The following is a 14791-nucleotide window of genomic DNA, read 5'->3' on the forward strand; positions in this document are numbered from 1 at the left end:
GTGTCTAAGACCAGTGGTGTCTATGTAGAGTCTAAGACCAGTGGTGTCTATGTAGAGTCTAAGACCAGTGGTGTCTATGTGGAGTCTAAGACCAGTGGTGTCTATGTAGAGTCTAAGACCAGTGGTGTCTATGTGGTGTCTAAGACCAGTGGTATCTATGTAGAGTCTAAGACCAGTGGTGTCTATGTAGAGTCTAAGACCAGTGGTGTAAAGCACTTAAGAACAAATACTTTACGGTACTACTTAAGTCATTTTATGGGGTATCTGTACTTTACTTTACTATTGATATTTTTGACAAATGTAACTTTTACTTCACTACATCCCCAAAGAAAATAATGTACTTATTACTCTATACATTTTCCCTGACACCCAAAAGTTCTTGTTACACGTTGAATGCTTAGCAGGACAGAACATGTGTCCAATTCACACACTTATCAAGAGAACACATGGTCATCCCTACTGCCTCTGATCTGGCAGACTCACTAAACACAATTGCATTGTTTGTAATTGATGTTTTAGTGTTGGAGTGTACTGGCTGTCTTTACATTTTTTTTTTAAATGCAGGAATTGCCGTAGAGCGCAGTGACAGAATTGTGTCAAGGCACAGATCTGGGGAAGCGTACCAAAAGATTTCAGCAGCATTAAAGATCACTAAGAAGATTGGAACCACCAAGACTTTTCTTAGAGCTGGCCATCTGGCCAAACTGAGCAATCAGGGGAGAAGAGCCTTGGTCAGGGAGGTGACCAAGAACCACAAAGCCTCTTTATCCAGAAGCCAGCCTCACCAATGTGCCGGAGGTAATACCGAACACCTGGTGACCATATGTCACTGGGCCCGCCACAAGAGTCTCTGGCGCACAATGGGGCAAGGACATCCCTACCAGCCAAGCGCTGGGCAACTTGTGCGCTGCTCCAGCCGGCTGCGACAGAGTCTGGACTTGAACCCAGAATCTCTGGTGGCACAGCTGGCACTGTGATGGAGTGCCTTAGACTACTCTGCCACAAGGGAGGCTATTAACTTTAGATTCTTAAGTATTTTTAAAACCAAATTCTTTCCGACTTTTAATCAAGTAATATTTTACTGGATGACTTTCACTTTTACTTCAGTCATTTTGGCATCCCGAGTGGTCTTATACAAAGCATGTTCTGATACAACCAGGCTGTATCAGAACCGACTGCGATTAGGAGTCCCATAGGGCAGGGGCACAATTGGCACAGCATTGTCCCGGTTAGGGTTTCGCCGGGGAAGGCCTTCATTGTAAATAAGAATTTGTTCATAGCTGACTTGCCTGGTTAAATAATGGTAAAAAAATATATACAATTATATCAAGGTATCTTTATTTTGACTCAAGTATGACAATTGGATACCGTTTCCACCATTGCACACACTAAAGAGTGAAAAACTTTTTTTTGGTGAAAAATAGTGTTTTTTAGACAAAACTGCAAACTTCAGGCCAGGGCATTCATGGAGTTGGTCTAATGGTAATCTGTGGTAATCAGCCCCCCTCCCCTTGCTTGAGGACCTTGGTGCCATGTTGTGCCAGGACAACAACCTCTCCCTCAATGTGGTCAAGACAAATGAGCTGACTGTGGACTACAGGAAAAGGAGGGCCGAGCAAGCCCCAATTCGCATCAATGGGGCTGTAGTGGAGCAGGTTGAGAGCTTAAAGTTCCTTGGTGTCCACATCAACAAACTATCAATGTCCAAGCACACCAAGGCTGTCCCCCTCGGGAGACTGAAAAGATTTGGCATGGGTCCTCAAATCCTCAAAAGGTTCTACAGCTGCACCATTGAGAGCATGGTTGCATCACTGCCTGGTATGGTAACTGATCGGCCTCCGACCGCAAGTCACTACAGAGAGTAGTGCGTACTGCCCAGTATGTCACTGGGGCCAAGCTTCCTACCATCCAAGACCTCTATATTAGGCAGTGTCAGAGGACGGCCCTAAAAATTGTCAACGACTCCAGCCACCCTAGTCATAGACTGTTCTCTCTGCTACCGCACGGCAAGCAGGACCAGAGCGCCAAGTCTAGGTCCAAGAGCCCCCCCCCCCCGCTTTTATGCTGCTGCTCTCCGTTTATTATCTATGCATAGTCACTTTAACTCTACCTACAGTGGCTTGCGAAAGTATTCTCCACTTTGGCATTTTCCTATTTTGTTACCTTACAACCTGGAATTAAAATGTATTTTTTGTGGATTTGTATCATTTGATTTACACAACATGCCTACCACTTTGAAGATGCAAAATAAGTTTATTGTGAAACAAACTAGAAATAAGACAAAACACAGAAAACTTGACCATTCATAACTATTCATCACCCCCCCTCTCCCAAATCAATACTTTGTAGAGCTACCTTTCGCAGCAATTAAAGGTGCAAGTCTCTTCGAGTATATCTCTAGAAGCTTAGCGTATCTAGCCACTGGGATCTGCTCCAGCTTCTTCAAGTTGGATGGGTTCCACTAGTGTACAGCAATCTTTAAGTCATACACACAGATTCTCAAATGGATTGAGGTCTGGGCTTTGACGAGGCCATTCCAAGACATTTAAATGGTTCCACTTAAACCATTTGAGTGTTGCTTTAGCAGTATGCTTAGGGTCATTATCCTGCTGGAAGGTGAACCTCCATCCCAGTCTCAAATCTCTGGAAGACTGAAACAGGTTTCCATCGAGAATTTCCCTGTATTTAATGCCATCCATCGTTTCTTCAATTCTGACCAGTTTCCCAGTTCCTGCCGATGAAAAACATCCCCACAGCAATATGCTGCCACCACCATGCTTCCACAGGTGATGAGAGGTTTTGGGTTTGCACCAGACATAGCGTTTTCCTTGATGACTGAAAAGCTCAATTGTAGTCTCATCTGACCAGAGTAGCTTCTTCCATATGTTTGGGGAGTATCCCACATGACTTTAGGCGAACACCAAACGTGTTTGCTTATTTTTTTCTGGCCACTCTTCCATGAAGCCCAGCACTGTGGAGTGTACTGCTATAGGGGGTCCTATGGACAGATACTCTATTCTCCGCTGTGGAGCCTTGCAGCTCCTTCAGTGTTATCTTTGATCCCTTTATTGCCTCTCTGATTAATTCCCTCCTTGCCTGGTCCGTGAGTTTTAGTGGGCGGCCCTCTCTTGGCAGGTTTGTTGTGATGCCATATTCTTTAAATTTTTTCTAATATATTTTTTCTAATATATTTTTTATAACCCAACTCTGATCTGTACTTCTCCACAACTTTGGCCCTGACCTGTTTGGAGAGCTCCTTGGTCTTGATAGTGAGATCATGTGACAGATCATGTGATGCTTAGATTGCACACAGGTGGACTTTATTTAACTAATTATGTTAATGAAGGTAATTGGTTGCACCAGCTCTTATTTAGGGGCTTCATAGCAAAGGGGGCGAATATATACGCACGCACCACTTTTCTGGGTTTAAAAACAAAAAAATTGAAACAAATAATATTTAAAATTTCACTTCACCAATTTGGACTATTTTGTGTATGCCCATTACATGAAATCCAAATATAAATAAATTTAAATTACAGGTTGTAACACAACAAAATAGGATAAACACCAAGGGGGGTGAATACATTTCCAAGGCACTGAACATGTGCATATTACCTCAACTACCTTGACTAACTGGCGCCCCCGCACATTGTCTCTGTACTGGTACATTGACTCTGTACAGGTATGCCCTGTATATAGCCTCACTATTGTTATTTTACTGCTGCTCTTCAATTATTTGTTACCTGTATTTCTTAAGTTTTACTTATCTATTTTTTTTACTTAACATGTATTTTTTCTTAAAACTGCATTGTTGGTTAAAGGCTTGTAAGTAAGCATTTCACTGTAAGGTCTACAACTGTTGTATTCCGGCGCATGTTACAAATACAATTTGATTTGATTTGAACAATAGAGGAGCAACAGAGAACAAAGGAAAGTTAAATGATCGTAAAACAAAAGAGACTATTGCCATTTGAAGAAAATATAAAGCAGTCATTTACATATCAAACTGTTTATACTAAGCAGACTTAAAACTTAAAAAAGACCATTTCCGGAGACCTTCTCCCTTACCTCACCTCGCTCATCAACTCATCCCTGACCGCTGGCTACGTCCCTTCCGTCTTCAAGAGAGCGAGAGTTGCACCCCTTCTGAAAAAACCTACACTCGATCCCTCCGATGTCAACAACTACAGACCAGTATCCCTTCTTTCTTTTCTCTCCAAAACTCTTGAACGTGCCGTCCTTGGCCAGCTCTCCCGCTATCTCTCTCAGAATGACCTTCTTGATCCAAATCAGTCAGGTTTCAAGACTAGTCATTCAACTGAGACTGCTCTTCTCTGTATCACGGAGGCAATCCGCACCGCTAAAGCTAACTCTCTCTCCTCTGCTCTCATCCTTCTAGACCTATCGGCTGCCTTCGATACTGTGAACCATCAGATCCTCCTCTCCACCCTCTCCGAGTTGGGCATCTCCGGCGTGGCCCACGCTTGGATTGCGTCCTACCTGACAGGTCGCTCCTACCAGGTGGCGTGGCGAGAATCTGTCTCCTCACCACTCGCTCTCACCACTGGTGTCCCCCAGGGCTCTGTTCTAGGCCCTCTCCTATTCTCGCTATACACCAAGTCACTTGGCTCTGTCATAACCTCACATGGTCTCTCCTATCATTGCTATGCAGACGACACACAATTAATCTTCTCCTTTCCACCTTCTGATGACCAGGTGGCGAATCGCATCTCTGCATGTCTGGCAGACATATCAGTGTGGATGACGGATCACCACCTCAAGCTGAACCTCGGCAAGACGGAGCTGCTCTTCCTCCCGGGGAAGGACTGCCCGTTCCATGATCTCGCCATCACGGTTGACAACTCCATTGTGTCCTCCTCCGCTAAGAACCTTGGCGTGATCCTGGACAACACCCTGTCGTTCTCAACTAACATCAAGGCGGTGGCCCGTTCCTGTAGGTTCATGCTCTACAACATCCGCAGAGTACGACCCTGCCTCACACAGGAAGCGGTGCAGGTCCTAATCCAGGCACTTGTCATCTCCCGTCTGGATTACCCAAACAAGGGCACTGCGTTCATCCACCTCTGGCCTGTTCGCCTCCCTACCACTGAGGAAGTACAGTTCCCGCTCAGCCCAGTCAAAACTGTTCGCTGCTCTGGCCCCCCAATGGTGGAACAAACTCCCTCACGACGCCAGGACAGCGGAGTCAATCACCACCTTCCGGAGACACCTGAAACCCCACCTCTTTAAGGAATACCTAGGATAGGATGGGTAGTCCTTCTCACCCCCCTTTTTAAGATTTGGATGCACTGTTGTGGAGTGACTGTTCCGCTGGATGTCATGGGATGAGTGCACCAATTTGTAAGTCGCTCTGGATAAGAGCGTCTGCTAAATGACTTAAATGTAAATGTAAATGTAAAACAACTATCCAGGTTTGTGACATGAAGAAATTAATAAATAGATGTTGATCAAGAGGCATGTAACTGCCAAGGTAGAATATTGAAAGTGTAACATTCCATTTTATATGTTTATCTTCAGATTTTTTAAAACTTTACTTCTGACAGGATCTATATGCCTTGCTCTGAAGAGGCACTGAGTGGGGCCCCTCCTCTCATGTAAAACTGGTTAATCACAGTGGGGCCCCTCCTCTTCTGTAAAACTATTTGCTCTGAGGGAATACACTTTATTATAATAAAGAATTGAACATAAAAAAAATCTAAAACTGATTCAACTTTATTAAAACAAGTTTCAGCAGAAAAGTTTAAATAAGGTCACCAAATTGTTCACCGGCTACACAGGACTGGCCCCCGCTGGTTGGTTAGTACTTAGATGGGAGATCGCCTGAAACAATAAGTGCTGTAAACTTTTTGTCCAGTAGAGTATACTCTTGACCCATTTCATCATGTAGTAACTGCCTTTTATTTATAACCATAATACTATGATGTAGCTTCCACCCCATATCACTTGCACGAATACAACCAACTGTTATTGGTACAGAGACCTTGTCTCTCCAATCCACGGCAATTAATGTTGTATTTATTTTTTTACTTTTAATATTTTCTATTCATTTTAATTGACTTAGCTTTTTACCCAACAAACTTCAATAGCTTCCACCCCATGTGACTTGCACGAATACAACCAACGGCATTTACTTTTGTATTTTTTTGTACTTTGTCTATTAATTTCAATAGACTTTACATTTAAAATACACTATTAATACAAAAGTATGTGGACACCCTTTCAAAATAGTGTATTTACCTATTAAAGCCACATCCATTGCTGACAGGTAAGTAAAATAGAGCACATAGAAATGCAATCTCTTTATGAAAAACATTGGCAGTAGAATGGCCTACTTGAAGAGCTCAGTGACTTTCAACTTGGCACAGTCATAGGATGCCACCTTTCCAACAAGTCAGTTCGTCAAATGTCTGCCTTGCTAGAGCTGCCCTGGACAACTTTAGGTGTTGAAAATGTGAGGTGGAAACATCTAAGAGCAACAAAGACTCAGCCACGAAGTTGTAGGCCACATAAGCTCACAGAATGGGACCGTCGAGTGCTGAAGCGTGTAACAATCGTCTGTCCTCGGGTGCAACACTCACTACCGAGTTCCAAACTGCCTCTGGAAGCAACATCAGCACAAGGACTGTTCGTCGGGAGCTTCATGAAATGGGTTTCCATGGCCAACCAGCCAATAAGCCTAAGATCACCATGCGCAATGCCAAGCATCAACTGGAGTGGTGTAAAGCTCGCAGCAATTGCACTCTGGAGCAGTGGAAACGCGATCTCTGGAGTGATGATTCACGTTTCGCCATCTTGCAGTCCGATGTACGAATCTGTGTTTGGCGTATGGAGGAGAACATTCCCCAAAGCATAGTGCCAAATGTAGAGTTTGGTGGAGGAGGAGTAGCGGTCTGGGGCTATTTTTTATGGTTCGGGCTAGGCCCCTTGGTTCCAGTGAAGGGAAATCTTAACCCTACAGCATACAATGACATTCTGGATGATTTTGTGCTCCCAACTTTTTGCCAAAAGTTTGGGGAAATCTTTTTCCTGTTTCAGCATGACAATGCCCCCATGCACAAAGTGAGATCCATACAGAAATAATTTGTCGAGATCGGTGTGGAAGAACTTGATTGGTTTGCACAGAGCCCTGACTTCAACCCCATCGAACACATTTGGGAGGAATTGGATTGCCGACTGCGAGCCAGGACTAGTCACCCAACATCAGTGCCCGACCTCACTAATGCTCTTGTGGCATAAGCTTTCCAACATCCATTGGAATTCCTTCCCAGAAGAGTAGAGGCTGTTATAGCAGCAAAGGGGGGACCAGCTCGATATTAATGCACATGATTTTGGAATGAGATGTTCGACGAGCAGGTGAAGTCATGAAGTGCATGCCCAACCATTCGAAATTGTGGTGAAGTGTACCTACAATGCACTGCTTAAATGTATATGTTGAGTAACGTTACACTCAATAGGAGCAAAACTGTTGGATAGGCCTTATTAGTGTTGGATTTTGCAAGTCACATTTTAGAAAGGTATTATTGTACAATGTTGCGATGGGCAGAAATGGCTTATACATACAACATGCTGCACCAACACTTTTTATTGGAACTAAATAATTTATTCACTTTTACTTATGTGGATGGTGTATTCCATAGTCTAAGACCGGAAGGAAAGTTGACTGATGATCTGCTTCTACTACTTAGTGAGAGGCATTTTACCTGCTGTTCCTATGAGCCGTTCTGGCTGCACAAGCCAAGGCTCCTGCAAGGCTTCTTCTTACTTACCTACATAGAGGCATTGGAACCCGGAAGCACATCTACAGCCCGTAAGTTAACATCCTAACTCATCATGTGAGAAACATGCAGTTTAAAGTAATTTGCCAATGGATTGGGAAATGCCCAGAAGATTCTACATCCATATCGATAGATGAAGTAATGATTTGTATCAGGATTTTGCATCCCTAAATATATTTGGACATTTTCATTGTTTTCACAGCCCTTTAAGCAATGATAATAAGGACAGTGTCCGGATTAAAGTTAGCATGCATGTGTGATATGCCTACTGCTTCCAGAATTTAGTCAGCTGAGACGATTACAACAAACGTTTACAGTACATTTCATTCTATATGGACCATGGATGACAGGTCTGACAGATTTAAACATATGGCTCAGTTTGTATGAGCAATTTGAATACTTATATGCAAACAAAAACAAAATAATGGGTAGATTTTTTAAAAATGATGTTATATTTATTAACAATATTTTGAATATAATGTATAAATACATGCAACCAACCGATTGTAAAAAAGGAGGAAGCAAGTGAAAAGAACTTGTCAGTCTGCTCTATACCAGTCGAGAACAAATTCTTATTTTCAATGACGACTTTGGAACAGTGGGTTAATTGCTTTGATGAAAAGCTAAAAATGAACATATCAACTCCTAGATTAGACAAAATACATCTACTGAGGAAAGTGTACCCACCAGAGAAGTGGACCCACCAGGAAAGTCTTCTAGACAGGTTCCTCCGAAGAAACCACAAAGGTCTGAAACAAAGAATGTGAAATTACTAATTATACATCATAGCAGCTATATATGGCCCATAGCCTTCCCCTTGTTAATCACAGTTGGGCCCCTCCTCTCCTGGAAAACTAGTTAATCACAGTTGGGCCCCTCCTTTCCTGTAAAACTAGTTCATCACAGAGGGGTTCCTCCTCTCCTTTCAAACTATTTGCTCTGAGTGTCACGATCGTCGTCAGAATGAGACCAAAGCGCAGCGTGGAAATTGTTCATATTTAATGTTCACAAAAAAACACTCAAACAAAATGACAAACAGAGACTACGAAAGCGCACAGTTCTGTCAGGGAAACAACCTAAACAGAAAACAACACCCCACCAAACCCAAACGGCAAATGACAACTTATATATGATCCCCAATCAGAGACAACGATAGACAGCTGCCTCTGATTGGGAACCATACACACACACACACACACACACACACACACACACACACACACACACACACACACACACACACACACACACACACACACACACACACACACACACACACACACAAAAACAACAAAGAAACAGAAAACATAGATTTTCCCACCCGAGTCACACCCTGACCTAACCAAACATAGAGAACAAATAAGGATCTCTAAGGTCAGGGCGTGACACTGAGGAAATAAACTTTATTATAATAAAGAATTGAACACAAAGAAATGCAATAAACTGATTCAACATTATTAAGACAAGTTATAATGTAATTATTGTTTTAAGTATAGTGTACCAATTTCTGAGGGAATAATCTCCCTTATTTTCAATGACGACTTTGGAACAGTGGGTTAATTGCTTTGCTCAAGGACAGAACGACAGATTTTTACATTGTCAGTTCGGGGATTCAGTCTTGCAACCTTTCGGTTGCAAGTCTAACGCTCGAATCACTAGGCTACCCACCACCCTATATTAATGACCAAAACACAAATTGGCAGATTTTGTTTGTTTAAATGTTGATAAAGTTGGGAGATGTCCAATGGCACCAGGGGGTCTGGGAATCTCTGTAACACAAATGTATGTATTAGGACTCATTATAACCAACCATTATATCTAATGTATAGTTATGAAATTGACAGAAATACTGACGTATACTGCCATGCAGTTAAATACTATCGCATGCAGAACACATACACAAAGCAATTAACTGTACTTTCATTCATATTTTTGTCTCACTTAAACAGCAGGTAGATAGATAACTTATCCTCATGAGATGGAAGCATTTCATTTCAAATCAAATCATTTATTTTTTTGCCACATACACTTGGTTAGCAGATGTTAATGCGAAATGCTTGTGCTTCTAGTTCCGACAATGCAGTAATATCCAACGAGTAATCTAACCTAACAATTTCACAACAACTACCTTATACACACAAGTGTAAAGGAATGAATGAGAATATGTACATAAAAAAATATATGAATGAGTGAAGGTATAGAATGGCATAGGCAAGATGCAGAGATGGTATAGAGTACAGTATATACATATGAGATGAGTAATGTAGGGTATGTAAACATATGAAAGTGGCATTGTTTAAAGTGGCTAGTGGTACATTACATCAAGATGGCAAGATGCAGTAGATGGTATAGAGTACAGTATATACATATGAGATTAGTAATGTAGGGTATGTAAACATTATATGAAGTGGCATTGTTTAAAGTGGCTAGTGATACATTTATTAGATCAATTTTTCCATGATTAAAGTGGCTGGAGTTGAGTCAGTATGTTGGCAGCAGCCACTCAATGTTGTGCAGACCTCACTACCTTCTAGAGAACCTTACGGTTATGGGTTGGGCAGTTGCCGTACCAGGCGGTGATACAGCCTGACAGGATGCTCTCGATTGTGCATCTGTAAAAGTTTGTGAGTGTTTTTGGTGACAAGCCGAATTTCTTCAGCCCCCTGAGGTTGAAGAGGCGCTGCTGCGCCTTCTTCACCACGCTGTCTGTCTGGGTGGACCATTTCAGTTTGTCCATGATGTGTACGCCGAGGAACTTAAAACTGTCTACCCTCTCCCCTACTGTCCCGTCGATGTGGAAAGTGTGGTGCTCCCTCTTCTGTTTCCTGAAGTCCACGATCATCTCTTTTGTTTTGTTGAAGTTGAGTGTGAGGTTATTTTCCTGACACCACTTGATTTCAACATATTTTTTGTGACTAAAATTCCCACCATTAAAAATAATGAAAACAACCACAGTTTTTTGGACTCACATCTGACACCAGCATGACCTGGGCAAGAGTGTCAGTTATGGGTCCCACTGACCCAGCAACTGCTGAACCTGGGAGCCAGGGTGGTCCAGGCAAGACAGACAGCCCCTACCCCACACTAAACAAAACACACAAAAAATGTACACTTCATTTTGGCCCATTCTACCCCTAACATTCCCATGCATGCAAATGGTCCCCAGTTTGTTGTTGTAATACAGTTTCTGTTCTAAGTTGACATGAATGGTAAAATAAGTATAAACTGTTGAAAGATTTCATAAAGGACAGAGTAGCTAAAAATGAATATATCAACTCCTAGGTTTAGACAAAATACATCTACTGTATGAATGCGTTCAGTTCGACATTAGCAAATTCTTCACATGCAAATGGACTCCAAGTGCAAATTGCGTTCCACAGATTCGGACGCTGTGAGCTACTTCAGTCAAGGTTTGGTCTTGAATACAAAAGATTTGTAAAGGGTTCAGGGTTGTTTATATGAGGGACAGGTGTAGGGGACCACTAGCTGAACCAGCAAGGATGATGAGGAGAAGTGGACCCACCAGGAAAGTCTTCAAGACAGGTTCCCCCGAAGAAACCACAAAGGTCTGAAACAAAGAATGTGAAATTGCTTTAATTATACATCATAGCAGCTATATATGGCCCATAGCCTTCCCCTTCATTCACAGACAATAGGCACTACTACTTTGTAGCTCAGCCCCCTCAACACCTCCACTACAGTAATATGATTGGCCTAAACTGAACATTTTGGTGTCAACAACTCTGTTCTTGTTGTTGCTTCAGGGTCTTTGGCGCATTATGTTCAGAAATCCACAGGAAAGAGTGGTCACGACAACGCAGACAAATTCCAAATAATATCTGTAATGTCCACAGAAACATGTCAAATGTTTTTTATAATCAATCCTCAGGTTATTTTTAAAATAAATAATTGATAATATATCAACCGCAAATGTCTTTCACAGTAGGACAGGGAAAAACAATAGCTGTCCAAACTCTGTTGCGCGAGTGAAACTCATTTTTTCAAAATAAAAGCCTGAAACTATGTCTGAAGACTGTTGTCACCTTGAGGAAGCGATAGGAAAATGAATCTGGTTGATATCCCTTTAAATAGAGCGAAGGCAGGCTATGGAACAAATAGAAGCCCATCCTGGTTTGATTTATTCTCAGGGTTTCGCCTGCAATATCAGTTCTGTTATACTCACTGACAATATTTTGGCAGTTTTGGAAACTTTAGAGTGTTTTCTATCCTAATCTGTCAATATATAATGACCTTGTCACCATACTTGTCACCATACTCTAGCATCTGGTCCTGAGAAATAGGCTGTTTACTTTGGGAATGTTATTTTTCCAAAGATAAAAATAGTGCCCCCCAGCTTCAAGAGGTTAATCACAGTGGGGCCCCTCCTCTTGTCACGACTTCCGCAGAAGTCGGTCCCTCTCCTTGTTCAGGCGGCATTCGGCGGTTGACGTCACCGGCTTTCTAGCTACCGCTGATCAACTTTTCATTTTTCATTTGTTTTGCCTTTGTTTCTTCTTTTCGAAGAAGCTCAGCCCGGCGGAGCGAAACTATGATGTGGGGGACCGGGAGCTGTTGGCTGGTGTCAAGGCTCTGCAGGCATGGAGACATTGGCTTGAGGAGACTAATCACCTTTTTCTCATCTGGACTGATCACCGCAATCTGGAGTACATCCGGGCGGCGAGGAGACTGAACCCTCGCCAGGCAAGGTGGGCTATGTTCTTTATCCATTTTGTTTTCACCTTCTCCTACAGACCAGGTTCCCAGAATGCTAAGGTAGACGCACTGTCCCGGATGTATGACACAGAGGAGTGGTCCATGGATCATACTCCCATACTTCCGGCCTCTTGCCTAGTGGCACTGTTGGTGTGGGAGCTGGACGCGGACATCGAGCGGGCATTACGCACAGAGCCCCCCAGTGTCCAGCTGGGCGCCTGTACGTTCCGTCTACTGTTCGCGACCGTTTGATCTATTGGGCCCATACGTCACCCTCCTCTGGTCATCCTGGCATTGGTCGGACGATGCATTGCCTTAGTGGGAAGTACTGGTGGCCCACCTTGGCCAAGGACATTTAATAATATAATAATATATGCCATTTAGCAGACGCTTTTATCCAAAGCGACTTACAGTCATGTGTGCATACATTCTACGTATGGGTGGTCCCGGGAATCGAACCCACTACCCTGGCGTTACAAGCGCCATGCTCTACCAACTGTGCCACAGAAGGACCACCATGAGGGTTTAATGTTTCCTCCTGCTCGGTGTGCGCCCAGTGCAAGGCTCCCAGGCACCTGCCCAGAAGAAAATTACAACCTCTACCTGTTCCACAACAGCCATGATTGCACCTGTCGGTGGAATTCCTGGCGGATCTTCCTCCCTCACAGGGCAACACCATGATCCAGGTCGTTGTGGATCGATTTTCTAAGTCCTGCCATCTCCTCCCTTTGCTCGGTCTCCCTACAGCCCTACAGACTGCGGAGGCCCTGTTCACTCATGTCTTCCGGCACTATGGGGTGGGTGAGGACATAGTCTCTGATCGAGGTGCCCAGTTCATGTCCAAGGTCTGGAGAGCATTCATGGAACATCTGGGGGTCTCGGTCAGCCTCACCTCAGGTTTTCATCCCGAGAGTAACGGGCAGGTAGAGAGAGTCAACCAGGATGTGGGTAGGTTTCTGAGGTCATATTGCCAGGACCGGCTGGGGGAGTAGGCGGCATTCATCCCCTGGGCAGAGATGGCCCAAAACACGCTCCGCCACTCCTCTACTAACCTCTCTCTTTTCCAGTGCGTACTGGGTTATTAGCCGGTTCTGGTACTGTGGCATCAGAGCCAGATCGAAGCTCCTGTGGTGGACAAATGGTTCAAGCGCTCGGAGGAGACCTGGGATACTGCCCATGTGCACCTACAACGGGCGGTGAGGCGGCAAAAAGAGGGCGCTGACCACCACCGCAGCGAGGCCTCAGTGTTTGCACCGGGGGACCGGATCTGGCTCTCGACCCGAAGCCTGCCCCTCCGCCTGCCCTGCCGGAAGCTGGGTCCGCGGTTTGTGGGGCCATTTAATGTCCTAAGGAGACTGAACGACTTATGCTACAGGTTACAGCTCCCCCCAGATAATCGTATTAATCCCTTGTTCCATGTGTCTCTCCTCAGGCCGGTGGTGGCTGGTCTTCAGTACCTCGTGGAGTGGGAGGGGAAACCGCCTGAAAAAACAAGTGCTGTAAACTTTTTGTCCAGCAGAGTATACTCTTGTACCATTTCATCATGTAGCAACTGCCTTTTATTTATAGCCATAATAATATGATGTAGCTTCCACCCCATATCACCTGCACGAATACAACCAACTGTTATTGGTACAGAGACCTTGTCCTCCAATCCACGGCAATTAATGTTCTATTTTTTTGCAACTTGCATTCCACTTGAAGATTCAGACGCCATGGGCTACTTGAGCCAAGGTTTGGTCTTGAATACAAAGATTTGTAAAGAGTTCATGGTTGTTTATATGAGTGACAGGTGTAGTGGACTACAAGCTGAACCAGCAAGGATGATGAGGAAACTGTACCCACCAGCAAAGTGGACCCACTAGGAAACTCTTCAAGACAGGTTCCCCCGAAGAAACCACAAAGGTCTGAAACAAAGAATGTGAAATTGCTAATTATACATCATAGCAGCTATATATGGCCCATAGCCTTCCCCTTCATTCACAGACAATAGGCACTACTACTTTGTAGCTCAGCCCCCTCAACACCTCCACTACAGTAATATGATTGGCCTCAACTGAACATTTTGGTTTCAACAACTCTGTTCTTGTTGTTGCTTCAGGATCTTCGCTAGCTGCAATGTGGTTGCAAAGCATATTTTGAACAGACTTTTAAATGAAAGGGGAGAATGTCGACCCTCCAGCCGATCAGATGTAGATTGAACTAGGGGTCTGGGGGCCCGGAGGGGGGCCTAACAGGCTATCAAGAAAGATCTGAAAGATGAATATCAAATGTGAATATTG

The sequence above is a fragment of the Oncorhynchus keta genome, chromosome 8 (assembly GCF_023373465.1).
Source record: "Oncorhynchus keta strain PuntledgeMale-10-30-2019 chromosome 8, Oket_V2, whole genome shotgun sequence".
NCBI lineage: Eukaryota > Metazoa > Chordata > Actinopteri > Salmoniformes > Salmonidae > Oncorhynchus > Oncorhynchus keta.